General features: G+C 44.7%; 1 protein-coding gene across 3 annotated transcripts in view; it reads left to right on the forward strand.

Moving 5' to 3' along the window:
- The window catches only part of CREB5 (cAMP responsive element binding protein 5), a 613,433-nt gene that overhangs the window by 200,155 nt on the left and 386,582 nt on the right, over positions 1 to 26,696 (forward strand). The window lies entirely within an intron of this gene.

A 26,696-nucleotide genomic window follows, 5' to 3' on the forward strand; every position in this document is an offset into this window, starting at 1 on the left:
GTAGTTTTTCTGAATGTATCTATAGTTGTTAATATTATGACCGATGTAAAGAATATTTTAGACTATGATGGACAAGAATTGGTACAGCAATATTTCCATTTGGAGTCTAGGTTCCTTTTATGGCTTAAATGTCTTTGGATAAAAAAAGATATGTGTTATCTTTTTGGCCCACACTCAAAGATTGTTTGACCTTTTATAGAATTTGTTTTAGTAAAAATTACTAAGGCACACAATAAAAATAATGTTCTAACAATCGAAATATATTTTCTTCGCAAACCGTGATCTTTTTGATATGTTTCTAACCATGTGGTTGAATAAGGTTGATGTATATATTATTTTAATTTTAGGCTGTTTAAAATAAAAATTCTATAGGATTATCTCTTTTAGTTTGCATTTTAGCTTGCATTTTTATTACATTTTTGGTGAATTTTATACTAAATAATAATAGATTTAAGATGTGTGATGTACATTTGGCAATTTAGAGTGCTAAGAATATCAGTTTGGAACCCTTGTACTCTTGTAGGTAGCTGTTGCATTATGAAGACAACTAAGGAAACACTGGGAACTTCATTGGGCACACCAAATAAAAGATTTGGTCTACACCCAGTAAATACTGACTTTCATTGCAAAAATGAATTGCAAAAAAGGAGGACAGTGCTCTCTAAATCAGTATGCCTATCATACAGAGTGAAAAAAACAACTTATTGTGGATGTCAAAGAATTGTGTATGAATAGGTGCTTGGCGGTGAACTTACCATGCTGAGGTCTTAAAGCAGGAGTCTTTGAAAATGTATGCCTCAAATTGTTGCAGCATGAACTGGAAAAAACTATCCTGCCAGCGCTGGAAAAGACTATCCAGCCAACACTGGAAAAGACTATCTAGCCGACACTGGAAACCAATTATTGGTCGAATGGGGACATATTAGTTGGAAGATAGAAAGAAACTGCTGATGGTCTCTTAAAGATACCATGGGAAAAAAACACCATAACAGAAACTGATGATGGTTCCCAAAGGAAGGTCTTGTGGCAAATATGAAAAATGTTTAATGTAGGTACAACATACAATTTCTTAGAACATATCTTTGCCATGAGACATTCTTTTTTCAGGGACCATCAACAGTTGTAATCATAGAGCCTTTTTTCTATGATATCGGTCTTCTTGGTATCTTTTTTTTAATCATGTTGGCTACTCATATTCTCACACAGACTAGTCATATAATACTCTAAAACCCTAGTAAAAGTTATCTTTTCTTTTGTCAACTAAAGAGTTGCTGTTATCCTTTATCAGCCATGATGCTAGCCCCATCAGAGGATCTTCTAGTCTTCTAGCTGGACAGATTAGCCCTGGACATACTAAGCTACAAATGTTTTTGTATTTTGTATGCATGATAAATTGTGAACCGATTTTACATAGGGTTTATTTTCATCTTTAATATTTTACATATTATTTCCACATGAGGATACATGAGGATACAAATATTTAGGAGAGTAGGTACTGATGGGTATCAAAGTGTTTCTTGATAGCATCCGAATGTATGACGTCAAAATTTCCTTTATTTTCCCTCACCCTGTCTGAGCTGTTACAAACAGGATTATGAATCTACGAGACTTATGAGTTTTCCTATTTGCCATAGGAGGATAAGCAAAAAATAAAAAATGTGAGCCTTTTGAAAATGTATGCCTCGAACAGTTGTAACATGAGCATGAAAGGCGAAAGAACTTGGACGGACTCGCTTTCATTTCCATTCCCTCCCAAAACACATTAAAACCAAAACATTTGGGAATAAGTAGTATACTAATTTCAAATGTGAATTTCTTAGTGGTCTCCAGAGAATGGATCTTTTAACATACATTTCATATTAAGGATTGCACATTACATTTTGTATAGCGCCATATTGTAGTAATATTCTGATTTTATCACGGCCTCAAATATTTAAGTGTCAAAGTATGGCCAAGCCACCTGCAAATGTTTGAGATGGCTTCTTTCCAATCCAAACAGCCAACTGTAATGAAAGTCTTCTTTCAGGCTACGCGCTGAGCTCTGCTCCAGCAGGAGGCTGGGATCCACCTGTGCCCACGCAGAGCTCCTTTCGTTGGGGAGTGGTGAAGTGTTCACAGATGGGACTCTCCTGGGAATATTGCCGTATTTCTCCTCCACCTTCCTTTTAACGTTCTCCCCATTTGTGTTCCTGTCCACTCACACACATTCACTATTCAAGGACATTTTCATTGATGCTTTGCCTTTGTAACTATACACTGTATTAAACCCACGGATCCTGGAAAATACCATAATATTAAGGGAAATTATGGGTAGGATTAGCTGGAAGCAACGCCTCTCTAAAATAAAACCTCTGGGCATTATAAAGCCACATACATAGAGTAAAAATGTTAAACTGCAGCCTGAAAGCTATGAAAAGTCATTGCTTAGTTTAATAAGGTGTTTTCTTGTCAAAATGTGAAAAGCCTGTGAATAAATCAAATCCAAAACAAATGGGAGCATAGTCAAACCCTGCAAAATACACCAGCAAGATTGGCATGATTTGTATGTAGCTGGAGCACAATGGTTTGATTACGCTTTTCTTTTATTTATGTATGTGTGTGCACATATGGATTTTCATTTCTAAAAAGAGGGCAGATTTTAGCAGAAGGTCGTGGCCCCCATACGGCAGAACTAATTTACTAATATTTGCACCAGAAATTGGTTTAAATTGTAGTGCAAATCTACTTCTGCTTTTTAATAAAGAAGACCCATCTTACTTCTGCAGACCGGGATATGAAATTCCCACTGGTGTATTTAGCAAGGCATACTTACTACAACTTACGGCTCATTTGCCACAGTATACACACAAAGACAAAATTGTTGGCACCCTTATGTTACATTAAGACAAACCCACAATGGTCACCGAAATAACTTGAAACTGACAAAAGTAATTTAAATTGAAAATTACTTTTGTCAGTTTCAAGTTATTTCAGTGGCCATTGTGGGTTTTCCTGACTTTAACAGAAAGGTACCAAAAATTTTGTCCACATCAGTATGTGCATCAATCTTCTGTTTCTCTGGTGGTTTAGTAGTCTGTATTTTATAGTAAATCCCTCCTTGTTGTCATAGAAATCCATGCAATGATTCCATTTTGCTCTTTGTGATAGAGTTGTATTTAAACCTAGCCAGCAAACAATCAGAGAAGGCTAAGATTCAGAGGGGGGGGGGGAGATGGTCGCAGGAGGTGTGCCCCAGACTCCCGCATACTCCCCGTAGGCATTGTAGCTAAGCTGTAGTCACTAATCATAGTTCTGCTCTAAGAACTAAAATATCAGCCAAGGAGCAAGGTCTGAGGAAAGTACAGGTACTGACTTAGATATGTTTTTTGCACTACTGCCTAGGTAATTGCTTCAATATGATGTACGTGTATAGTAATAATGTGCTCTAGTTTACATGCGCATTTACTCTCATGTGATCATTTGGATAAACGTTTAAAGTGGGTATCCATCTTTAGTAGACCCCAAGTGATACGGTGATTAATTTCATGACACAACTTTTCGATTTAACTGTTTTGCCATAGACCTATATGATACAATTCTGGTTTCCAGAAACCACCATCGGAGGAAGTTTACAAGTTTACTGCATTCAACTTGTGTTAAAACAGATGTGTCACTAGTGTTCACAAAAGAAACTGTGTACAATATGAAATAGATTTCTTCAACCTAATGAGATTGATATACTTACTCTGAAAAACCATGTGAAAATGGCTGTAAATCTTTATTGAAATGAGAATTTTTGTGTCAGTATGGTTAAAGTTTACCAACAAACCTTGTGATGACCACTGAGTGCGCCGCTAAAGTGCAATGTATCATGCTACCTATGTTCCCGGGTAAATATGGAAATTTTCTTCCCTTTCTCTATTGAGTAGTTACCAAATGCAAAGATGGATCTTTCAGCTGCCAGACGTGCTAGAAACTTGCTTTGTGAATAGAGTAACAGATGCACTTTAATGTGTTAATCACACATAGAATCTATTATTTTCCAAGCAACCTCCCCAGAAAGTTTCACTAACTGCACTTGTTATTTTCTTGCCTTATGAAGCATTTAATAGCAGTTCTTGTAGATTTCACCATTACAATATAAGTCTAGTAATATGGTAGGGATTCCTTTCGTCCCATTGTGTACAATGTGCTAAACCCTCAACCGCTAGCAAAGAAAAGCAGCTAACCACTATATCCTTCAAATGTAAATCTACTAATAATAATGAAAAAATGGAGAAAATGGAAAAAGATAGATCTCAATCCCAAACGGGCAGACCTTGAGTAAGAACTACCTAAATAATAATTACGTAGAGAAAAGGCTTGTTAAGCTACATTACAGAAAGGAGTATAAATCCCCTAATTATATTCTAAGTTGCTGCTGTCTAGTCAGTGCAGCCAATTTATGTCTACACATTTGTATTAGTAGAAAAATTGTTACAGTCTCTTCTCTGGCTTACGGCTCTGCAGAGAGGAAAAACAGATGTGACTTTTCATTGATTTTATGAGATTTTTGATTTGGAGTTGGTCATTTTTGTTGCTAGAAATCTGTCTTTTCTATTAGACGGCTTTCAATACTCATACAGCTTTAATAAAAATGAGGAGCTTCATCTTCTCACTGTTAAGCTCATTCAGATACAAAATGATTTTGAACCATGTGCTTTCTTATTATACTATATATTATATTATACTATTATACTACTATTCAATTATTACTGGTATTTTGTTATTATATTTTATATTATTCATTACTACATTAGCAATAGTAATAATCGAGGTAATAAAGGCAGTAAACCAATTTATGTCATTAGACTGGAGTAATGGTCTTTTTTTATTATTATTATTATTATTATTATTATTATTATTATATAATTACAAAAAGTATATTATTATTAAGAAATATGTCAATGAAGGGGGACTGAGTATGTAGCTGAAAGGTGTTTTCCCCAGAATATGCCATTATTTACTTATCAGTGGGAGTCTAACTGCCAGAACCCTTATAGTGAAGGAGTACCCACTAAGAGCCAAGTGTTTTTAGGTTTTGCAACAATCCCACCTGCTGTGCAAACAAAGTCTAAAAAGGGTTTACATGGGGGAAAACAGAGCATAAAGCTTTGCTTGGACCCTTGTTTTCCTGATGGTTAGAAGTATCAGTTATAGGATTCTCAAATTTTACAAATTTATGGCACACCCTGGCGATGGGACATAAGTTTGCCTTTAACTAATGATGGTCCAGCGAATATCTGAAAGGTTCTGACTGGTCACTGATATTTGACTCTTTAAGGACTTTTCTGAAAGTGCTTGCTAAGTCTACACAGCAGTAGGAGTGTGGAGCTGATTTTACAGATGGATGGACTTCCCATAGAGAGACAGAAATGGTTTATTTGATAACTGCATATGCAATAAATATGGTGGTCTGTATATACAGTTGAGGAAAAGGGTCATGCTGCATGCTACGTCATGGTAGCTAGGAGCTAGGTGGCTGCAGTGGCTGCTGTAAATGGCACAACAGTATCAGCTTGGCCATGTATGTTATTAGGCTGTATTCCCCCTGTAACTGGGGCTAACATACCAGCCCCAGTTATAGATACATCATCAATCAAAAAAATGGAATGTTAAAATATCCATCAAAGTTTCTCCATGAATCTTATGTATCTAAAAAATAAAATGATTCAGTGGCATTTTGTGGTATAAAAAAGCTGAGAAATTGAGAAATCAAATAACTTTACTCTAGATTAGTGTTCCCCAACTCCAGTTCTTAAGGTCCACCAACAGATCATGTTTTCAGGATTTCCGTAGTTTTGCACATTTCTCCCTTCCTTTATTTCCACCCAGAGACTTGAAATGTTCATGTGTCTCACGTATATTATCATTCAGGGTGGGTTTTATGGAAGATTTTACATATGAACAAACAGACTTTAGCCTTGAACAGACTTTAGCCCTGTGAAATAACAGTCCAGTCATAGCTGTCATCCAGCTATATCTCCGTTAACCCCACTATATCATAATTCTCTTGCATCATTATAACTTTTAATTCCTCCATCTTGTTGGTGAGGCTTCTGGCATACAAGCACTATGTATTTTTCTGAACCTGTGTTCTTTCTTAGTGCATTGACTGTTCTAAGCCCTCCACCCATTTCAACCTCCAATTTTATTACTTAGGCCCAGGTTACTTTCTACACTGTCTTCCCCTCCTGTACAGTAAATCCCTAGTCCCAGTCTCTAGTTTAAACACTCCTTAAACCGTCTTGTCATTCTTTCCCCCAGCACAGCTGCACCCTCCCCATTGAGGTGCAGTCCTTCCCTACCATAGGACTGATATACATCTGCTCAGTTCTCCAGGAACCAAAAACACTCCTTCCTATACCAATTCCTGACCCACCTCCCTAATATCTCACTGCCTTTCTGGTATGCACATAGTACAAGTAGTATTTCATATAATACTACATTTGAGGTTCTTTCCTTAAACTTGTGACTTAAGTCCTTAAAATCAACTGCTAGGTCCTCACCATCACCTCCCAGTAATCTGTCCACCTGATCCACGATGTGTCAAACTCGAGCGCCAGGAAGACAACACATCGTTCAATCATATTTGTCTTTGTGATAGTTTTTCCCATCTGTTCCCATAATTGAATCCCCCTACCAGCACCTGTCTGGCCTGCCCTGCATTCCTTTTCTCCTTATTGGAGAAAACATTCCCTCTGCTTTCACAGGACATGTCTTCCTGCAGCAATGCTACGTCTGTAATAACATCTTCATCATCTGCCAACTTAGCAAACTCATTGGGTTAAGCCAGATCAGGACTAGCCTCACTGGCACTCTTCCCTCCACTCAACGTTCTGTTACCCAGCTAGCTGCCTCATCTTCCTGCAGCTCCATGCTACCATTCTTCCCCACATCTACCCCAGCAAACACATGCTCAGCGAGCAGCAAACTCCTTTCCATGTTGTCAATGAATCTAAGTTTTGCAAGTTCATTTGTGTCCAGTATCAGAACTTCCAAACACTCAACATGCGCACATCTAGCATAGCAATATGCACCCTCAAAGGATTCTATACAAGCAACAAGATGTACACTGAATGCCATTGTCAATAGTGGAGCTCATTTTACTAATGAGGTTTGCACCGATAAACAACAGGAATGTGCTCAAACAAATACAATCAGCAAATTAATACAAGGCATTCTCTTTTAAGGTCCCTGAATCCAAAGTCTCTGAATCTCAAGTTACACACTAGACTTATGTCGACTGAACCCTCCAATACCAACAGGTTCGGCCGACTGTTCGAGGTATATTGGGTCGCCATTGAATGATGGTCGGGAGTGATGTTGATTGCATTGCTCCACTGGAGATAAGCTGCTGACATGTCAGTCAGCATCTTTCTGATAGAGAACACAGAAGCTCTTGCTGACTATGGGAGTGTCCACTTTGATGGCTGTACAGTTGGCTGAAGCATCATTCAGCCAATAGCTGTCTAATATGTATGGCCAGCTTTAAGGCAAAATATATTTGGAAACAAAGCAATCGTAAGCTTGGTCACTCACTTTTTCAGTTGTTTTTAAAGATGCTTTCTTATCGTATCGTTAGATGCAATACAGCCCACAAATCTCTGCTCTTTTTGCAATGGTGCAAGTGGAACAAATAGAAACGAAAACTATTTGAGTAACCTTCTGGTTTTAAAACCCTCCTGAAAAAAAAAAAAGGTCAGATTATGAACAAGAGTAAAACAGTCTGGAGAACTGGAAAGCAGCTCTTCTGTATAAACACCCTGCAAGTCAGCGGCTCCTCTAATCTTTGCTTCTTTAGACCCCTGTTAGTAAACTCTAGTAGAATATATCATGTATAAAGCCTATTGTAGGTAATATCTGATATATTTTCAAGATCATGACATTTATGTGAAAAATGATAATATAGTTTGAATTTGCATTGTTTTTTTGCATTACCTTTATTCCACATTTCTTTTAGTAACTGAGTGAATGTCATGTAATTAGGTCAGGTTTTAACAGGTTCCAAGCAGTAAAAGCTTACATTTTGTTATTGCATCAAACCATCAAATGCCATTTTCATGTGAGCATTAATTGCAGATACGGGGCATGATGCAGGTCAGAAACAAGATGGTGCTTTCAAATACCATGGAGATGTGAATAGTCGTCCTAAATGTGTTCAATAATACACAACTGTACAGCCATACTAGCACAGTTAGTTCTTGAATTATTGCAATTCTTCAAGAATGTTATTTTTTACGCTTGAGTAATAAAACATCTGTATAACCATTGAACTAGTTACTTGTCTTCAAGCATAGGTTTCACATTAAATAGGTTACAAATAATCTACATAAAAAGTTGTGGAACATGACAAATTGTTTCTTCTAGTTTTTAGGGACATTCATAGAAATCCCCACATCACAAGGTCCAAAATGGGGGCCCCACGGGTTTCCTTGTTACCATTAAATAACCCATTATGTTCCCACATTCATGTAGCGGGGACTCATGGGGGATACGGAGGGCCCCGTCTAACAATTCAGATACTATGATTGCTGTTCACCACAATCTAAACTTATGCAATCAGAGCTAGCTCCAATTACCAACAAGTATCTGCTGTGAAAAACATCTGGCACCTTCTGGGCATGGAGATGACTGAGCACGAGAGCCCATTCTAGACTAATGCCCTAATGTCTGCTGTACATATACAGTATCAGGGACAGTGGGCAGACACCAGGTAGGAGGTGGGGCTGTTTTGCAACATTTCCCCTGCTCAAGGGCCTCATAGTGGTCGTGTAACCTGAGGAAATTTGCGGTATGCCTCTGCCAGTTATAGTATATCTTCCAGGACATTTCACTCGATTTTCTTATGCTGTCAGATCTCTGTTGCCTTTAACTGAGATTTAAAAAGATGTCTTAGAGCTAAGAGCAGAAGGATCCCAGCATTAATGTATTCTAATAGTTGGGGGGTCCTAGCAACCTATTTCTGAAAATAGAAAAAAAAGTATGTATGTTGCCCAGCTTCACAGTGCACTGACATGATATGGAGAAGTCGCATGCATGTGCACTGGGGCGCGGTAACATGATTAGTAGGATGACTAGTCTGGGGAGACCAGCGCCTCCTCGACTAGTCTGGCCCTAATTAGTGTATTGAAAACAGATTTTTTACATTCTTTTTTGCCATATACTGCAATCACTTATACCCTACAAAGAGCTTGTTAAGCAGTGTTAACATGAGAATAGATACATGGTGGCAGTTTTCAGGTTATGGGGGGATTTACTTTTAGAATTTTTTTGTTATTTTATAGTCACTATTTAATAGTATTGATGGGTGAGGGGACTGGTTCCTGAGACAATCATTTAAACCAAAGGACAAAAGATCCCAGACTATCATTAAATGTAAGTATAGAATTGTACAGGCCCTACGTATTTACATACAAATTTGTGCTTAAACTCAGAGAATAAACTAAGATCTCTTGAAGTTTGGATTGAGAGATTGATGGGGATCTCAGGACTGTACGTATGCACTTTGGACAGTGAGCATAGGTCGATGATTGCTACAGAAATACAAGTGCATAACCCCCTATTTTTTTTTGTACTTTGGAAAGTAGAACCTCAAAAACATTCCCACATCCTGTTCACGGAAACATAACAAACATTACATGTCTATCAATGCTCGTCTGCGGCTGCCTAAAGAGAGGTCATTAGAGCTCATTTTATCAGTATGAATAGTTAATGAATTCACACTGTGGCCTTTTATTGTTTAGGCTGCTAAACACAAGCAGTATAGTCTGGGAATGTGTTACTGCCTCTTTAACCATTACTAACACAAATATGTATAGGTTTTGCTCCCCAACCATAATTTTACGTACAATGCAACAATTATTTCATGATACACATTTATTTGGAAATCAAAAGTAACTTCTTACTGTTTGTAGAAACCTGAAAGTAGAAATGTTAATACATAGGAGGATTTTCTTCTTCTCAGAGCAGCCCTCTGATATTTTATTTTACAGTAGATGTTTCTATTTTACTTTAGTCACATCAGTAGCTGCGCTTCATTCCATGACGCAACGTCAGCAGATGCATGCCAAGGCGCAAGCAGAATGTGGACGGTCTTGGTAAGCACCTGCCGACACGGCGTTGGCGCCACACACCTCCTGATGTGAAAGTGAGTGACACAGAAAACCACTTTAAAGGGAACTTCTCATTAAATTCATGCTGCCCAAACCACAGGCAGGAAGAATCTTAGCCCAGCTGTGCGTTTATAGCCAGGCATGTTTTTTGTCTGAAATGCTGAGGCATTTTAGAGTAAATATTCTTGGAAAAGCCAGTTGGGGACTTTAGGGAGAGACCAGATTAGACAGATGACGTCCCCAGTCGGCCTCTCCTCACATGCTCCAGTTGATTGACGGGTCTTTCCCTATATACACACATGGAATGAGACTTGTCAATCAACTGAAGCAGAGCAGAGAGAAGCTGGCCAGGGACCGCGTCAGTCTTGTGAGGTCTCGCCCTATAATCCCCGGATAGCTTTTCAACACCGTTACAGAGTAACACCTGCAAAGTCAGACTCTGATTCATGCTGCCTGTGGTTTGAACAGCATGAATCTAATAGTAGGTTCCCTTTAAGGCCCATGTTCTGAGCCTGTTACAGTCAGTGTGCCTCTATATGCTAATGAGTTTATGCAGAAGCACATAGTGATTTATTCTATGGAATCCAAACAGAATCATAGCATGCTAGAACAGATGCCATATTATGTATGGATATTCAATGGGTATATCTACAGTAAATAGCTTCTGTGTGCCTGGGGCGAGGTAATTTTAGCGTGGGTTCCTCTTTGATCCATCATAAGGACCAGTACACAAGAAGGGTTCATGGCATCACTAGGTGCATTTTTCAATTCTTTATTGTGGAGCACAAACTCACACAACATACTGGATGAACTATATAGGCATACAGTTGATTATGATGCACATAGTGCTCCAATGTGGTGTGAATCTAGCTTAACATGTTTGGAGATCAACTCCTCTTCTACCTCTTAGAAGAACATACAGTTATATGAAAAAGTTTGGGCACTCTTATTAATCTTAAGCTTAATGTTTTATAAAAATTGGTGTTTTTGCAACAGATATTTCAGTTTGATCTATGTAATAACTGTTGGACACAGTAATGTTTCTGCCTTGAAATGAGGTTTATTGTACTAACAGAAAATGTGCAATCTGCTTTCAAACAAAATTTGACAGGTGCATAAGTATGGGCACCCTTATCATTTTCTTGTTTTAAATACTCCTACCTACTTTTTACTGACTTACTAAAGCCCTTTTTTGGTTTTGTAACCTCATTGAGCTTTGAACTTCATAGCCAGGTGTATGCAATCATGAGAAAAGCTACTTAAAGTGGCCACTTGCAAGTTGTCCTCCTGTTTGAATCTCCTCTGAATTAGTGGCATCATGGGCTCCTCAAAACAACTGTCAAATGATCTAAAAACAAAGATTATTCAACATAGTTGTTCAGGGGAAGGATACAAAAAGCTGTCTCCGAGATTTAACCTGTCAGTTTCCACTGTGAGGAACATAGTAAGGAAATGGAAGAACACAGGGACAGTTCTTGTTAAGGCCAGAAGTGGCAGGCCAAGAAAAACATCAGAAAGTCAGAGAAGAAGAATGGTGAGATCAGTCAAGGACAATCCTCAGACCACCTCCAGAGAGCTGCAGCATCAACTTGCTGCAGATGGTGTCACTGTGCATCGGTCAACTATACAACGCACTTTGCACAAGGAGACGCTGTATGGGAGAGTGATGCGAAAGAAGCCGTTTCTGCAAGCACGCCACAAACAGAGTCGGCTGAGGTATGCAAAAGCACATTTGGAGAAGCCAATTTCTTTTTTGGACTGATGAAACCAAGTTTGAGTTGTTTGGTCATACAAAAAGGCGTTATGCATGGCGGCAAAAAAACACAGCATTCCAAGAAAAACACTTGCTACCCACAGTAAAATTTGGTGGAGGTTCCATCATGCTTTGGGGCTGTGTGGCCAATGCTGGCACCCGGAATCTTGTTAAAGTTGAGGGACGCATGGATTCCACTCAGTATCAGCAGATTCTTGACAATAATGTTCAAGAATCAGTGACAAAGTTGAAGTTACGCAGGGGATGGATCTTTCAGCAAGACAATGATCCAAAACACCGCTCCAAATCTACTCAGGCATTCATGCAGAGGAACAATTACAATGTTCTGGAATGGCCATCCCAGTCCCCAGACCTGAATATCATTGAACATCTGTGGGATCATTTGAAGAGGGCTGTCCATGCTCGGCGACCATCAAACTTAACTGAACTGAAATTGTTTTGTAAAGAGGAATGGTCAAAAATACCTTCATCCAGGATCCAGGAAATCATTAAAAGCTACAGGAAGCGACTAGAGGCTGTTATTTTTGCAAAAGGAGGATCTACTAAATATTAATGTCACTTTTCTGGTGAGGTGCCCATACTTATGCACCTCACCAAATTTTGTTTGAATGCAGATTGCACATTTTCTGTTAGTACAATAAACCTCATTTCAAGGCAGAAACATTACTGTGTCCAACAGTTATTACATAGATCAAACTGAAATAGCTGTTGCAAACACACCAATTTTTATAAAACATTAAGCTTAAGATTAATAGGGGTGCCCAAACTTTTTCATATAACTGTACTTGTAATTACACTAAGGCTGCATTCACACATCCGTTTCACTCATCTGGACCACAGTGTACAGTGGTACTATTCATGCATCCATTTTATAACAGGTCTCTCTTATAAATGAATTGCTTTTCCTATTTGCATGTTTTATTGATCAGACATGTTTGGATCCATCAAAAAAGGAAAAAAATGAAAAAAATTAATTTTCCATCAGTTTTAACTAATCCATTAATTGACCGATAACCGCCTTAAGTTTTTAAAAATGGTTGAGAAAAACATAGATGCAAGACGGAGTCAAAACATATGACACGGGAGAAAATATTTCTGTTTTTGACCTAAGTAAAATCAGAAACGGATGTGTGAATGTAGCATTATGATGTATGTGATGTATTATGTGTTGTTACATTGTATCTTCTCGAGTCCACTTCATCTAATTACTGATACGTTTGCATGGTGTACTGTATCTTCTGTCCTGACAGTGTGCATGTCAGGAGTACAGATACTGGGACACTCCAGTAATCACTGCGCACTGGTATTCATAGAGCAATGCAGATAAAAAACTCTAATATCACTGCACCAGACACTGGTGAACACACAAGTATCTGCCTAATGAGTAGTGTTGAGCCACCCCCGTAGTGTTCGGGTTCGGTTCGGTTCGTCGAACACCGGGATGTTCGAGGAACTGTTCGTCGAACTGTTCGTCGAACACCTTAGAACACCGTCGAACACCGTTAAAACCAATGGCAGGCAAACAAAAACACATAGAAACACATAGAAAACACCTGCAAAGGTGTCCAAAAGCTGACAAACTGCTCAGAAGACACTCTCTTTAAAAAAGCCGGCCGGCAAATTCAGCAGCGGCATACACCGGTACCCGACAATTTAGACAAGAAGGAATAGAGCATCACACATAGATTAGATAGATAGAAACATGTCAGTCACACATATAAGAAGCACAGTGACAGTGTTGGTTACTGCACTTGTCATTTAGTGTAAAGGATTTATTAAAAAAAATATTAGTGTTTTCATGCACCGTCTCTTTAAAAAAGCCGGCCGGCAATTCAGCATCTGTACCCGACAATTTAGAACAGAAAGAATAGAGCTTCACACATAGATTAGATAGATAGAAACATGTCAGTCACATATATAATAAGTACAGTGACAGTGTTGCTTACTGTACTTGTCATTTAGTGTAAAGGATTTATTTAAAAAAATAATAGTGTTTTCATGCACTGTCTCTTTAAAAAAGCCGGCCGGCAATTCAGCAGCGGTACCCGACAATTTAGAACAGAAAGATAGAGCATCACACATAGATTAGATAGATAGAAACATGTCAGTCACATATATATGAAGTACAGTGATAGTGTTGGTTACTGTACTTGTCATTTAGTATTAAAATAAAGGATTTATTATTAAAAAAATTGGCGTGGGGTTCCCCTTAATTTTAGGCTCTAGCGGAGGTTAAGCAGACGGCTGGGGCAGATGTTTGAAGCCTGGGAAGGGGGTAATACCCACGGAGCTTCCCAGGCTACTAATATCAGCCCCCAGCTGAATACATAGCCTTTACTAGCTATTAAAATGGGGGACCCCCCCAAAAAAATGACGTGGGGTCCCCCCTAATTTAATAGCTAGCAAAGGCTAGGCAGACAGCTGGGGGCTGATATTAATAGCCCAGGAAGGGAGCCATGAATATTGGCCCCCTCCCAGGCTAGAAACACCAGCCGTCAGCCGCCCCAGAAATGGCGCATTCATAGGATGCGCCAATTCTGGCACTTAGCCTCGCTCTTCCACGCTGCCCTGGTGCGGTGGCAGGGGGTAATAGGGTTGGGGTTGATGTCAGCTTATAATGCCAGCTGACATCAAGCCCAGGTTAGTAATGGAGAGGCGTCTATAAGACACCCCCATTACTAACCCCATAGTCAAAGTTAAAAAAAACACAAACACCCAGAATAAAGTCCTTTAATTGAAATAAAGACACAGTCCTTTATTGTTCTAAATTAAACCATACTTACCGTCACGCCCATTCCAGCTGAAGCCAACGATCTCCTGCAATAAAAGAAAAATAATAAAGCAACCTCATCCTTACCTTTCCATGGTTCCCACGACAGCTTCAGCTCTGCTACATCGAGATGACAGGCTGGACCGCAGCAGAACGCTGCCATCCAGCCTGTCATCCCGCAGACACTGAGAAGCGCAGGCTTGCTTGCGCTGCTCAGCGTCTCTCTGTGACGACATCCAGATGAGCCGAGTTCATGTCCAATGAACTCGGCTCACCTCATTCACGTCACTGACAGCGTGGGAAAATTCTCACGCTGAAGCGCTGATTGCAGGAGAATTTTCCCACGCTGTCAGTGACGTGCAGGAGGTGAGCTGAGTTCATTGGACATGAGCTCACCTCATGCACATCACTGACAGCGTGGGAGAATTCTCCTGCACTCAGCACTTCAGCGTGAGAATTTTCCCACGCTGTCAGTGACGTGCATGAGGTGAGCCGAGTTCATTGGACATGACCTCGGCTCATCTGGATGCCGTCACAGCGAGACAGTGAGGAGCGCAAGCATGCCTGCGCTTCTCAGTGTCTGCGGGATGACAGACTGGATGGCAGCGTTCTGCTGCGGTCCAGCCAGTCATCTCGATGTAGCAGAGCTGAAGCTGTCGTGGGAACCATGGAAAGGTAAGGATGAGGTTGGTTTATTATTTTTCTTTTATTGCAGGAGATCGTTGGCTTCAGCTGGAATGGGTGTGATGGTAAGTATGGTTTAATTTAGAACAATAAAGAATTGTGTCTTTATTTCAATTAAAGGACTTTATTCTGGGTGTTGTGTTTTTTTTAAATACTTTACTAGAAATTCATGGCGGTCATGTCTAATACTGGCGTGACCCCATGAAATTTGGGCTTGGGGCCAGCTGATAATACCAAGCTGGCCCTAACCCCTTTATTACCCAGTGAGCCACCGCACCAGGGCCCTGGATGAGTTGGGTACAGCGCCAGAAGATGGCGCTTCTATGAACGCGCCATTTTCCGGGGTGGCTGCGGACTGCAATTTGTACCGGGGGGGGGCCCAGAAAGCTTGGGCCTCCCTGCGCTGCAGATTCCAGCCCCCAGCTGCCTAGTTGTACCTGGCTGGACACAAAAATAGGGCGAAGCCCCACGTACTTTTTTTTTAATTATTTCATGAAATTCATGAAATAATTAAGAAAAAAAGGCCTTCCCTATATTGTTGTGTCCGGCCAGGTACAAATAGGCAGCTGGTGGTTGGGGGCAGCCCGTTCCTGTCTGCTGTACCTGGCTGGACACAAATATTGTGCGAAGCCCCACTTCAATTTTTTTTAATTATTTCATGAAATTCATGAAATAATTAAGAAAAAAAGGGGTTCCCTATATTGTTGTGTCCGGCCAGGTACAAATAGGCAGCTGGTGGATGGGGGCAGCCCGTTCCTGCCTGCTGTACCTGGCTGGACACAAATATAGTGCGAAGCCCCACTTAAATTTTTTTAAATTATTTCAGGAAATTCATGAAATAATTTTAAAAAAATTGATGTGGGGCTTCGCACTATATTTGTGTCCAGCCAGGTACAGCAGGCAGGAACGGGCTGCCCCCAACCACCAGCTGCCTATTTGTACCTGGCCGGACACAACAATATAGGGAAGCCCTTTTTTCTTAATTATTTCATGAAATAATTTAAAGAAAATTGACGTGGGGCTTCGCCCTGTTTTTGTGTCCAGCCAGGTACAACTAGGCAGCTGGGGGCTGGAATCCGCAGCGCAGGGAGGCCCAAGCTTTCTGGGCCACCCCCGCTGCAAATTGCAGTCCGCAGCCACCCCGGAAAATGGCGCGTTCATAGAAGCGCCATCTTCTGGCGCTGTACCCAACTCATCCAGGGCCCTGATGCGGTGGCTCACTGGGTAATAAAGGGGTTAGGCCCAGCTTGGCATTATCAGCTGGCCCTAAGCCCGAAATTCATGGGGTCACGCCAATATTAGACATGACCACCATGAATTTCTAGTAAAGAATTTAAAAAAAACACAACACCCAGAAAAAAGTCCTTTAATTGAAATAAACACACAATTCTTTATTGTTCTAAATTAAACCATACTTACCATCACGCCCATTCCAGCTGAAGCCAACGATCTCCTGAAATAAAAGAAAAATAATAAAGCAACATCATCCTTACCTTTCCATGGTTCCCATGACAGCTTCAGCTCTGCTACATCGAGATGACAGGCTGGACCGCAGCAGAACGCTGCCATCCAGTCTGTCATCCCGCAGACACTGAGAAGCGCAGGCTTGCTTGCGCTCCACAGTGTCTCTCTGTGAGGGCATCCAGATGAGCCGAGTTAATGTCCAATGAACTCGGCTCACCTCATGCACGTCACTGACAGCGTGGGAAAATTCTCCTGCACTCAGCGCTTCAGCGTGGGAGAATTCTCACACTGAAGCGCTGAGTGCAGGAGAATTCTCCCACGCTGTCAGTGACGTGCAAGAGGTGAGCTGAGTTCATTGGACATGAGCTCACCTTATGCACGTCACTGACAGCGTGGGAAAATTCTCCTGCACTCAGCGCTTCAGCTTGAGAATTTTCCCACGCTGTCAGTGACGTGCATGAGGTGAGCCGAGTTCATTGGACATGAACTCGGCTCATCTGGATGTCGTCACAGAGAGACGCTGAGCAGCGCAAGCAAGCCTGCGCTTCTCAGTGTCTGCGGGATGAGAGGCTGGATGGCAGCGTTCTGCTGCGGTCCAGCCTGTCATCTCGATGTAGCAGAGCTGAAGCTGTCGTGGGAACCATGGAAAGGTAAGGATGAGGTTGCTTTATTATTTTTCTTTTATTGCAGGAGATCGTTGGCTTCAGCTGGAATGGGCGTGACGGTAAGTATGGTTTAATTTAGAACAATAAAGGATTGTGTCTTTATTTCAATTAAAGGACTTTATTCTGGGTGTTTGTGTTTTTTTTAACTTTGACTATGGGGTTAGTAATGGGGGTGTCTTATAGACGCCTCTCCATTACTAACCTGGGCTTGATGTCAGCTGGCATTATAAGCTGACATCAACCCCAACCCTATTACCCCCTGCCACCGCACCAGGGCAGCGTGGAAGAGCGAGGCTAAGTGCCAGAATTGGCGCATCCTATGAATGCGCCATTTCTGGGGCGGCTGACGGCTGGTGTTTCTAGCCTGGGAGGGGGCCAATATTCATGGCTCCCTTCCTGGGCTATTAATATCAGCCCCCAGCTGTCTGCCTAGCCTTTGCTAGCTATTAAATTAGGGGGGACCCCACGTCATTTTTTTTGGGGGGTCCCCCATTTTAATAGCTAGTAAAGGCTATGTATTCAGCTGGGGGCTGATATTAGTAGCCTGGGAAGCTCCGTAGGTATTACCCCCTTCCCAGGCTTCAAACATCTGCCCCAGCCGTCTGCTTAACCTCCGCTAGAGCCTAAAATTAAGGGGAACCCCACGCCAATTTTTTTAATAATAAATCCTTTATTTTAATACTAAATGACAAGTACAGTAACCAACACTATCACTGTACTTCATATATATGTGACTGACATGTTTCTATCTATCTAATCTATGTGTGAAGCTCTATTCTGTCTGTTATAAATTGTCGGGTACCGCTGCTGAATTGCCGGCCGGCTTTTTTAAAGAGACGGTGCATGAAAACACTATTATTTTTTTTGATAAATCCTTTACGCTAAATGACAAGTACAGTAAGCAGCACTTTCACTGTACTTCGTATATATGTGGCTGACATGTTTATATCTATCTAATCTATGTGTGAAGCTCTATTCTTTCGGTTCTAAATTGTCGGGTACAGGTGTATGCCGCTGCTGAATTGCCGGCTTTTCATGTTTCACTGTTGGCACTGTTCCCATCGATTTGGGCAATCACTGTAATGCCACAACCACCATGGCTGTGGCATTACAGTGAGTGGCAGACAATCCATGCAGGACACGCTTTTGGTGTACGAACAGTTATCGAACATAACCTCGAACAGCCGAATTTTTTGCAAATCGTTCGGGTTCGTCGAACAACTCGAACACCGCCCAAAACAGCTCGAATTTGAGATTGGCGAACAGTTCTAGTCGAACACCGCTCATCTCTACTAATGAGTAGGGAGGACGGGTTGCTTTGAATTGTTTTATGTTTCCTCTCGCTTAGTATATTACTCATGAGTGTGAGAATTTGTGTGTTCTGTAGGTACACTACTGGGATCACAGGTGTTTTCCAAGCTCGCAGCATAATGCCTCCTGGCAGTGAAATAACATTGAGAGATTAGCTGGAAACTGTTCTTATAGGGAATTCTTTATTTTGAATTCCATGCTGAGTACAATGAGCACATGGCCGGGCCCCAAACTGGAAATGCAGCACAAAAAGTGATGTGGTGTTCTTCTGGCTTCATATTTTTCCTGCGATACAATGTAGATTTTTTGCAGAGCATATGAGTGATCATTCCAGGAAAAATTGTAGGATAGATGAGAATGTCAAAAGTTACTGTTTAGTTGTTAATCTGGATTGAATATTATTCAGCACAATGCACTAGGAAGATAACGGTTCTAATAAATAGTATGTCATTCATAAAACCTCACAATTTTCTGCCAAGACTGCAGTGCCTAAAGTCCACACAGCACATGCATGTATAAAAGTGACAAGCCTATAGCATGGATGTAAAACTCAAACACACAGTGGACCAAAATGAAGAACTTAGACAAAGTCACTGACCAACCACTATACAGTATAATGGTCCCCACATAGCCCTCCATACAGTATGATGGGCCCCACATAGTCCTTTATACAGTATAATGGGCCCGCCATAGTCCCCCATATAGTATAATGGCCCCACATAGCCCTCCATACAGTATAATGGTCCCCACATAGCCTTCCATACAGTATAATGGGCCCCACATAGTCCTTTATACAGTATAATGGTCCTGCCATAGTCCTCCATACAGTATAATGGCCCCCACATAGTCCTCTATACAGTATAATGGGCCCCACATAGTCCTTCATACAGTATAATGGCCCCACATAGTCCTCCTTACAGTATAATGGGCCCCACATAGTCATCCATACAGTATAAGGGCCCCACATAGTACTCCATACAGTATAATGGCCCCACATAGCCCTCCATACAGTATAAAAGGCCCCACATAGTCCTCCATACAGTATAATGGGCCCCACATAGCCCTCCATACAGTATAAAAGGCCCCACATAGTCCTCCATACAGTATAATGGTCCCCAAATAGTACTCCATACAGTATAAAGGGCCCCACATAGTCCTCCATACAGTATAATGGGCCTCACATAATCCTCCATACAGTATAATTGTCCGCACATTGTCCTCCATTCAGAATAATGGCCCCACATAGGGGTGGTGGTTCTGGTGTCACGGGCCAAATATAACCACCCTGCAGGCCAGATTTGGCCCACTGGCCAGAGTTTGACATGTGTGCTGTAACGGGTCCGGGAGGCGGAACCTCTGAGCTACTATACAAGGGGGCGGCCCTTGTAAGGGAGCGGGTGGCAGTCTCTGGGTGAACGGACAGGGAGTTACGGCAAGTGATCAGGGCAGTCTCTGGGTAAGGGGTAGGTACGACCTGTGATGGCAGAGCCTCCGGGTAGGCTAGCAGGCAGATGGTAGATGTGTGCTCCCAGGTGAGCAAGCGAGAGTCTCTGGAATAGCAGGTGGTCACGGCACGTGACGGCGGAACCTCCGGGCTGGCAGGCAGGTAGGTAACGGAGAAGCGCTCCCAGGTGAACGGGCAAGAGTCTCTGGAATAGCTGGTGGTCACCGCACGTGACAACGGGACCTCCGGGCTGGCAAGCAGGCAGGTAACGGAGATGCGCTCCCAGGTGAGCGGGCAAGAGTCTCTGAGATAGCTGGTGGTCACAGCATGTGACAACGGAGCCTCCGGGCTGGCAAGCAGGCAGATAACGGAGAAGCGCTCCCAGGTGAGCGGGCAAGCTGGTCCATAGACAGACTGACCGGAGTAGTAAGGCAGACCGTCGGACCTCAGGCAAGCAGGCAGGTAGCTGATATGCGCTCCCAGGTGAGCGGGCAGGCTGGTCCTTTAGACAGACTGACAGGAGTAGTAAGGCAGACCGTCGGACCTCAGACTGGCAGACAGGTAACAAGTATTCAGGCAGGAATCAGGCAGGTAACTGGCAGGTAACTAGCAGGAAACTGGCAGGAAACTGGCAGGTAACTGGCAACGGGACCTGAGGGCTGAAGCACAGGTGAGACACAGGTGCAAACAACATTGCTCGGGCACCTCCATTTTGGAGGAGGTGCCTTATATATGATGAAGTCCTCCGGCCATTGGCCGGGGACTCCTTAGGACGGCGCGCGCGGCCCCTTTAAGAGGAGGGGAGAGCGCGCGCGTGCGCCCTAAGCACAGGGGCCGGGAAGGAGCGCGCGCTGAGAGCAGAGCGGGAGGAGGACGCCGGGAAGGAGCGCGCGCTGACAGCAGAGCGGGGAGAGGACGCCGGGCACGGAGCAGAGCGGTGAGGGGAGCAGCGTCCCTGCCTAGCAGAGGGCAGGGACGCCAGCGCTACATGTGCCATAAAGGTTACAGCAGTTGTAGTGACTATTGGGCGTCTAATTTTGTAGGGCCAATGCTATATGAGGATCAGTATTACTATATTAGAAGCGGGTGGTATGGAAGCATATGACTTATCATGCTGTTCGGGATATACAGAGCTACACTTTATGGACAAAAAAATTGGGACATATGTCTTAATTACTGCATTCATGTTTTTCATTCAGTCCCATTGCCACAGACTGTCACCATGTAGTCTGTTTTTGCAAACATTTATGAAAGAAAGGATCATTTTAAAGAGCTCACTGATGCCCACTGATACCAGTGTGGTCCTGTAATAGGATGCCACTGTTGTATGGAGCCAGTTGGTGAAGTTTCTTCCCACCTAAATATTCAGCAATCACTAATGAAGAGTGGAGGTGCCAGGAACCACAGCAACCCAGCCAGAATGTAGAGAAAGTAGCAGAACATGTAAAAGTACAGAGCAGGGTCGCCGAGCACTTAGGCCCAGATTATTATAATTATTATTTATTATTATAGCACCATTTATTCCAAGGCACTTTACATGTGAAAGGGATATACAAAGCACAAGCAATTACAATAATTTTGAACAATATAAGTCAGCAACTCGTACAGGAAGAGAGAGATCCCTGCCCGCGAGGGCTCACAATTTACAAGGGATGGGTGAGGATACAGTAGGTCGTGGTAGAGCTGGTCATGCAGCGGTATGGTAGAGCGGTGGTTACTGCAGCTTGTAGGCTTGGAAGAGGTGGGTCTTTAGGTTCCTTTTGAAGATATCCATGGTAGGCGAGAGTCTGATGTGCTGGGGTAGAGAGTTCTAGAGTAGGGGGGATGCACGGGAGAAATATTGTATGCGATTGTGGGAAGAGGAGATAAGAGGGGAGCCAGTGAAGGGATTGACAGAGAGGAGAGGCTGGGAAATAGTAGTGGGACAGGTGGATTAGTCGGGCAGCAGAGCTTAGGATAGATTGGAGGAGTGTGAGAGTGTTAGAGGGGAGGCCACAGAGCAGGAGGTTGCAGTAGTCGAGGTAGAAGATGATGAGGGCGTGCACTAGTGTTTTTGCAGATTTGTGGTTGAGGAATGTGCGGATCCGGGAGATATTTTTGAGTTGGAGTCGGCAGGAAGTGGAAAGGGCTTGGATATGTGGTTTGTAGGAGAGATTAGAGTCCAGGGTTACCCCGAGGCAGCGAGCTTGCGGGACTGGGGAGAGTGAGCAGCCATTGACTATGGTGGATAGTTCAGACGGGGGGTTTAGTGAGATGGTAGAAAGATGATGAATTCTGTTTTATCCATGTTAAGTTTTAGAAATCTGTCAGAGAAGAAGGACGAAATAGCGGACATACATTGTGGGATTCTGGTTAGTATGGAGGAGATATCGGGTCCAGAGAGGTAGGTCTGTATGTCATCAGCATAGAGGTGATACTGAAAGCCATGTGACTCTATGAGCTGTCCCAGGCCAAAGGTATAGTTTGAGAAGAGCAGGGGCCCTAGGACTGAACCTTGGGTGACACCGACAGATAGGGGGCGAGATGAAGAAGTGGTGTGTGAGTGGGAGATACTGAATGCCTGGTCTGTTAGGTATGAGGAGATTCAAGATAGGGCCAAGTCTGAGATGTCGAGAGATGAGAGAGTCTGTAGTAAGAGAGAATGGTCCACTGTGTCAAAGGCAGATTATAGTTCCAGGAGGAGGAGGACAAAGTAGTGTCGCTTGGATTTGGCGGTTAGTAGGTCGTTGGTGACTTTAGTCAGGGCAGTTTCAGTGGAGTGATGCGGTCAGAAACCATATTGTAAGCGGTCAAAAAGGGAGCATGAGGAGAGGTGGGAGGACAGTTCAAGGTGGACGTGTTGTTTTAGTAGCTTTGAGGCATAGGGGAGAAGTGATATGGGGCAATAGCTAGTCAGAGAGGATGGGTCATGGGAGGGCTTTTTGAGGATGGGTGTGATCGAGGCATGTTTGAAGCATGAGGGGAAGATACCAGATTCATTAAGACTGGCATTATGCATACCAGTCTGAATGAAGGTATTGTGGAGTAAGAGGCGTCTGATTCATTAAGAGGCGCTAAGTTACAAGTGACGTTACCACAAATCTTACTCCAGTCATGGGCTAGAGTAATCACTTCAACACTTATTCACTGGAGTTATCACTTTTGCCTGGTGACATACTGCTCCCTCATGCGGGACAAAGAATTGTAAATCACCAATCATTAAGTTGCTCTTGGAAGATGTTTAGATACCATTCTTTATTTTTGACAGTGTTCTGTAGCACCCTGAGGATTCGGCTGCTACAGGGGTATTGCACCTCAACCCAGAGGTGTGATATTCCACTCCCGGGTAAGGATGGAGTGTGGAACTGAGCTCGGTAGGCTGCATGCACTACACACATCCCATTTCCGAGGAGCAGACCGACGGTACTCCCACTTAGAAATGTGCAGGTACGACCGAGTCTGTTCCTGGCTGGAGTGGGAGGGGGGGGTGGTACATCCCATGTAGTGTAGGGGCAGATAGGGGGTGCAGTCTGGGTAGTGATAGGAGCTCATTGGGTGCTGGTCACCTGAGCTCACACATAGAGGGTGTATATAAGGTGGGCACCATCAGAGATCAGGGTGAGATGCAGAGAACAAGTCAGTTGGAGACAGCAAGACAGCTGCAGAGGAGCAGACAGCAAGCAGAGAGGAAGTCAGCCTGCAGCAAGGGAGAAGAGAGACCCTGAGTGAGAGAGGAGCAGAGAAGGAGTACCCAGAGGGGAAAACAGAGAGGACCCAAGAACCCAAATTAAAGCACCGGGTGAGGAGTCGGCACAGGGTACCGGAACCCAAGCTGGTGGGGGTAAAAACACTCCCCAGCCAGAGACCGGAGACCGTGGGCAGCGTTTGTCACGGTCACCCATCACATCCACCCCGAAGGCACACCACATGAAGGGTCAGGGAACCCAAGGCCAAGGGTGTCCCAACAGAAGGCCCGAGGGAGCTGGACCTAGGTGGATCACTGGTGGGGACGGCCAGAGAACGGGACAGAAGGAGAGCTCAGGGCCACGCTCCGGACTTGTTTGGGGGTTGGCTGGATCCAGGACCTGGTGGACGCAGCACGGCTCGGGTGGTCACTCGAAGCTGGAGTGACCAGTACAACATCTGCAGTAAGTAAACACCCTTAACTGCACAACCCGACTCTGTCTTCATTGCCGTCTGCACTGCACCACCACAACCCCCATCCTCTGCACCTGTCCTCCCTGAGGCTATACCCCTCCCGTTGGGGGTTATCCCACCAAGCTGCGCACCCACCATCAGCCTCAGCGGACCCTGCTGCAGCGGCGGCCACAGTGACCGCATCACAACGGGTGGCGTAGTCGACACAAAAGAACTCTTAATAACATCTGTAGGACTGCCACATAACACTGAGTTTGACGCCCTGGGCACGGGCCGGGTCACAGCCGCTCGGAGACTACAACCCCCCATCTGATCCGGTGCCGGGTATTCCCCTCAAAAAGGAATATGTCCCAGGGGGCGCGTCAACTTTGGCGTAGTCGGCAGGATTACGTGCCCGCAACACCCGGGTACTGCGTGCCTGAAGAAAAGTGCAAGTTTACCTCAGAAAGAAGTCTCCCGCCGGTTCCGGAGGGTCCACGCCATCGGACCCCATCACAGGTCGTTTCCCGCCGATTGTCCGCCATTTCCAGCTTGTTCCCGCCATCTGCAGAGTTTCCCGCCACTGGGCGACGCTTCCCGCCAAATCCGAAGATTTCCCGCCTTGGAAGAGCAGCGGACGCCATTATGGGCGTGCCAAAGGAGGGCAAGAGGCCGCCTCCCATCGTGGGCCAGGACAGAAAATGGCGCCAAAAGTGGAAACCGCCCCCACCAACAGAGACTGTGATGCTGGAGGTGTCTGTCAGCGTGAAAGAACTCCCCCTGGAGCTGACAGTCACCGAGTTGCCCCGGGACCGCCCTCGAAGTGGGAGGAGACGAAAGAAAAGAACGAAGATGGGTGCCGCCTGGAGCAGTCTGGAGCGAGCGCACCCGGAGACAAGAAGTCTAACGAGGAGTCTGGAGCGAGCTTACCCGGAGATGGAGAGGAAGCAGAACAGCACCGGCCCGCTGGCCAGGAGTCTGCTAGAGACCGAGGAAGGAGAGCAGAGCAGCACCGGCCCGCTGGCCAGGAGCCTGCTGGAAGAAGAGCAGAGCAGCACCGACCCGTTGGTCAGGAGCCTGCTAGACACCACGACCCCACTAGGCCTAGTGGAGGTCCTTGCACAGCTCCCCCGAGACCGGGAGTGTGCACAGACTGCCCTGGAGGGCCTCGCACGGAGGATGGCCCGGGTACAGCGCGAGATATTGGCGGAATGGAGCCGGGAGATGGCCCAGCAAGCTGAGACCAGTCAACGGAGCACGTTACCCTGGAAGAGGAAACAAACCGCCTCTGAGGATGGCGCGGGAGGACCCATGGTCGGAGACGGCGCCGAGAAGGGAGCCGGACGCAAGGAGGCAGGTAAAGGGGACGCCTATACCCCAAGCCGGGAAACCGCCCACCTGCCCCAGCTCCCCGTCGCAGAGCCCGAAAGTCCCCCTGCTGTGCCCGTAGCCGCCATGTCACCGCTATGGACTAGGCCCCGACCGGAAGCCGCCGCAGCGACCCCTGTGACGTCACGCGCCCCGACCCGGAGCGTGACAAAGCAGGAAATACCACCAGCCTGGTCGCAAGGCCTAGTACCCCCGGGCGCCGCATCACCAACAGCGCCCCCTACCTCCGCGGAGCCTCCGGCCTGGTCGCAAGGCCAGGTAGCCCAGGGCGCCGCCGTCCTAACGGTGCCCTTCACCTTCCAGGTGCCCCAGGCCTGGCCGCAAGGCCTGGGCAACCCGGGCGCCACCACCACCGCGCCCGCGCCCGTAAAACCAAGGGTGCCACACCTGGGGGAGAACTTGTTCAGCCAGCTCACATGGCCGGACGGGCGGCCCTTCATCTGGCCCGAAGAATTCCATGAGCTGGAACGGCAGCAGAGACTAGGGCCCTTGTGTGAGCCCCTGATTCCGGCTCCGAAGCCCGTGGCACGGGTCTCGCCTCCTCTGGAAGAAGCCCAATTTGAGTGGGACCCCACCGGAGAAGACCTAATGGGGTTCACTCAGGAAACCAGGGCAGCTGCAGCGGAGCGTGCTGAGTGTTGCCGACAGCAGCTCGAAGAGTTCGCAAGGGAGCGGAGAGAGAGGCGGGTCCGGGAACAACAGGCCCAAATACGGAGCGCCGAGCAGAAGAGCCGGACCAGGAGGGACCCCCGTGCAGCGCATTGTCCCCGCACCATCGGGACAGTGATCAAGTTCAACCAGCAGCATGGGTGGGGCTTCATCAGAGACAACAACACCCCCGGCGACGTCTTTGTCACGCGCAGAGACGTGGAGTCCCATCTGCCGGAGGGGCACAAAGGTCGTGACCTCTACATCGGGGACGAGGTCACCTTCACCCGGCACAAGT

The sequence above is a fragment of the Phyllobates terribilis genome, unplaced genomic scaffold (genome assembly GCF_046119375.1).
Source record: "Phyllobates terribilis strain yellow unplaced genomic scaffold, ASM4611937v1 Scaffold_4__5_contigs__length_816908805, whole genome shotgun sequence".
In the NCBI taxonomy this organism is placed as follows: domain Eukaryota; kingdom Metazoa; phylum Chordata; class Amphibia; order Anura; family Dendrobatidae; genus Phyllobates; species Phyllobates terribilis.